Source organism: Triticum dicoccoides, chromosome 4A (assembly GCF_002162155.2).
Source record: "Triticum dicoccoides isolate Atlit2015 ecotype Zavitan chromosome 4A, WEW_v2.0, whole genome shotgun sequence".
In the NCBI taxonomy this organism is placed as follows: Eukaryota; Viridiplantae; Streptophyta; class Magnoliopsida; order Poales; family Poaceae; genus Triticum; species Triticum dicoccoides.
In genome coordinates this window covers 619651259-619655096 of record NC_041386.1, presented here as the reverse complement: position 1 = coordinate 619655096, position 3838 = coordinate 619651259, and the positions used below count along the sequence as shown (strand labels likewise).

The following is a 3838-nucleotide window of genomic DNA, read 5'->3' as shown; positions in this document are numbered from 1 at the left end:
TTAGTCCAATAAGTTTGTGTAACGTGTTCTATAAGATTGTGTCTAAGTGCTTGGTGAACCGGCTACGTCCTCTGTTGGCGGAACTAATTTCAGAAAACCAAAGTGCTTTTATACCCGGCCGGCTTATCTCGGATAACTTGATTATAGCTTTTGAGTGTATCAATCATATTCAGACTCTCAAGAATAATAATCCGGTTGCGTGTGCATGCAGGTTGGACTTGTCTAAGGCGTATGACCGGGTGGATTGGGACTTCCTAGAGAAGGCCTTGGGCAGATGGGGTTTCTCTGCAACGTGGATCAAGTGGATGATGGCTTGTGTAAAATCGGTCACATATTCTGTGAAATTCAATGGAAAGTTGCTTGAGGTTTTCTCCCCGTCGAGAGGGCTTCAACAAGGTGATCCGCTGTCCCCATTTCTATTTCTTTTTGTCGCTGACGCCTTGTCTGCTCTGATTACCAGCTCTGTTGAGAGTGGTGAATTAAGGGGAGTGACCATTTGTCGAGGTGCTCCGGTGATATCTCACTTACTATTTGCGGATGATACATTATTGTTCTTTGAGGCTTCGAGCCAGCAAGCTAGCATTGTCAACGGTTTGTTGAACACTTACATTTCAGCGACGGGTCAACTTATAAACCCCAAAAAGTGTTCCATCCTCTTCTCTGACAACTACAATGCGGTGGTGGCGGATGAGGTAAAAGGCATTTTGGAAGTATCCTAGCAAGTACAATCCCCCACCCGCCAAATGATTCCTTTCTTGTTAGTGCTTTAAACCCATTTCTTCCCACCAATGTCAATGCACGGTGGGTTTCTTGTTAGTGCTTTAAACCCATTTCTTCCTGTTCTCATTTCCTCGATACCTTTGTATGCTGGGCAGATGTATATCCTTTATGAGGACTAATGGAAATGGCTGGGATTAGGCTGTTCACAAAAAAAAAAAGGAATGCTTACACTTTTCGATGAACATAATGCTTTAGAGCTAGGTGTTCTTGCAGCAAAGTACATGCACCGATCTCATCAGACAGGATTTTGTTTTTGATTCGTCAAGTATTTATTTCACGCTTAGGAACAGAGGAATTGTATCACTAATCATTACGTAGTCTAATATGAATATATGATAAAAGAATATCAATTACTTAATCTGCTGCACATATATGCATGGCTTGTTCATCAACAATGTGCAATCAACAAGACATACACGCACACTCGGATGTAAATTTCACACTGTTGCTCACATACAAGCACACTCGGTCCTCACGTGCGACGAAGCCGTCGCCGGGGCAGGGCATGCCACTTCCATGTCGTCGCCGAACAGCTCCACCCATGTGCATTGGAAGCTGCCGTCATCCTCCTCCACCGTCTCGACGCCTTGGTGGACGTCGCCATGTTCGCCGGCTAAGGACTCCTCCAATGTACAGTCGATGCCATGCTCGGCCGCCTTAGTTCCCTGGAGCGTCAGTCCTAATTCTGGAAGCATGTCGGTGAAAAACCCGCCTGGATCCACGCTGCCGTCGTCCACTACTCCGGGGAGCAACGTCTCGTCGTCTTGGTCGGACATGAACGAACGCTCGAACTCCCGAAGCGTCCCGCCGGCGGCATCTTGTTCTTGGATGGTCATTTCTTGGCGGTGTGGGGTTTTGGGACGTGGAGCCTCCGGATGTTGGACCTCGGCGGCCGCCTTCCTCTTCTTCTTGGAACCAAGGGCGTTGATTACCGACGCGTAGGTAATCTCCCTCTTGTGGGTTGAGACGTAGATCTTGCATAGCACCATTCCGGCCGCACCGTCTTGTTCGTCGTCGTGGTCGAGGCCGTACTCCTTCATGCACCACCGAACCCTGGTTCTGGCTGCTCCAGGCCTCTTGATCCCAAAGGAAAGATGGTCGATGAGGCCGACCCGTTTACCTTGAGTGTCTAGCACGGGATGGCTCTTCTCGGAGTGCCAGTTGTAACCCTCGTCGTGGTCGACGACGCGCTGTCGCCTCCCGCTGCGGCCACCTTTGGTCTTGTGACGACGGACCGGTGAGAAGAAGTACCACACGCCTCCTTTCCCGTCGTCCTTGTTGGAGCCAGGCGCGTGGGCACGGTTCTCGATGAGGTCCCCGGGTGGCGTGGAGTAGACGTCGTCTTCGTGGATGAAGCTGCTGAAGCGGCCGCGGTCTGCTCCGGCGATCCTCGGGCGGAGGAACTGGTTGATGAGCTCGTGATCCTGGGGACTGAAGGTGGAGCCGACGGGAAAGAGCTCGTCATGGCCGGCCATATTGAATCGCCTTCGCTTGATCAGAGCTAGCTAGGGGACGTACTTCTCGTCGCCTTGATCAGAAGGAACTAGCTATGGAAGGTCCGTAGGTGTGCAACCCTGGCTAGGTAGGTATATATGGATGGATCGCGACACAGGGCTATGTACGTGCCTTCCTTGATGAATACACTACTAGAGTGCTTCGGACTCAGGAGCGTCTTCAGTTCGTATACGGATTGCTAGCGTACGCATCTAGTGTATATACGGTCCGTAAGGTGTTATTTCACGTGTACTCTGCTTAACCTAGTGTAACCTAGCTAGTGTAAGCCGGGTACCACCGTGACCGGCTCCACCGTGGTGGCCAGCCCTTTCCCCAGTGGGCCGGGATGAACGACATTGATCTTGGGGTGCGCATGCGACTACCACTGGGTTCTGCAAGATGATGGAGATATGTGCGCAGTTCACCAACGTCATTGAGCTCATCAAGGAAGGGCGAGCTGTGACATCCGTAGTGGCAACGACGGAGCGGCAGCGCATGGTCCCCGATGTTGGTGTCGGCGCTTCCAATCGACATCTTCCTACGAGAGACGGAGGAGAGTGAGTCAGACGATCCCGGAAACAAAGCTCGGTGTACCAAGCATCAGTCACTCGTTTGTTCCCCGGCGGCCAATGCGGTGGAAGAACTGGCGCCGGCAACCATCAATCTGAATGTCAATGACGAGATGGTCGAATGTCAATGACGAGATGGTCGATGGCGACGCCAATGCAAAAGCGATGCAGATGGTGGATGGTAACGACAATGCAGAAGCCGTGGACATGGTTGTGGTCGCGTCTATGTCGGGCTGCAGTACCTTGCCGCTGGAGGTTGACGACTATGCTTGTCAAGCTACCTGTGCTCGGTACACCTCGAGCCTCGCGGCCTAGGCCAACAGGCCTAATGTTCGGGCATGAATATAAACAGTCAATGTGTTAGTAGCTGATGGTGAAAGTATAAAAAATAAAGGGAAATTTTACGGTGCATCATAATACATCAAATCACGTGTATTATATGCGCGATCTAACGAATTAAAATAACTGGGCCTTTTTGAGCCCAAGTGTATTTTCGACCTAAAAAATTATGTGCCTTTAATCAGCCCAATTAAGTCCAGGGGTATTCTCGTCCGAAATTTTTCGATTAAATTAATTGCATTAATAAAACACTTCATTATAGAGGTCCAATCATCGTGCGTACTCTTTTGAAATTTGGTTCGAGCAGTTCGTCCTCTCTCCTCCTCTCGAGCCCTAACATCGGCGCCCTCGATTGCCGCCGATCGCCTCCGGCGCCCTCGATCGCTCCTGGCTCCCTCGATCGCTGCCAATCGCACTCGCCGTGACAGTCCTTCCTCCTGCTCCTACTCCCCCCTCCCCCCTCCATCGCAAGTCACCCCACTCGGGTCGCGACGCCAGATCTTCCGACCATCAATCTGAATGTCAATGACGAGATGGTCGAATGTCAATGACGAGATGGTGGATGGCACCGCCAATGCAAAAGCGATGCAGATGGTGGATGGTAACGACAATGCAGAAGCCGTGGACATGGTTGTGGTCGCGTCTATGCCGGGCTG

The 3838-nt window shown here is 51.1% G+C and overlaps 1 pseudogene; it reads right to left on the bottom strand.

Moving 5' to 3' along the window:
• Positions 1 to 1229: 1229 nt before the first annotated feature.
• On the bottom strand, positions 1230 to 2245 carry LOC119285708 (annotated as a pseudogene).
• Positions 2246 to 3838: the final 1593 nt, after the last annotated feature.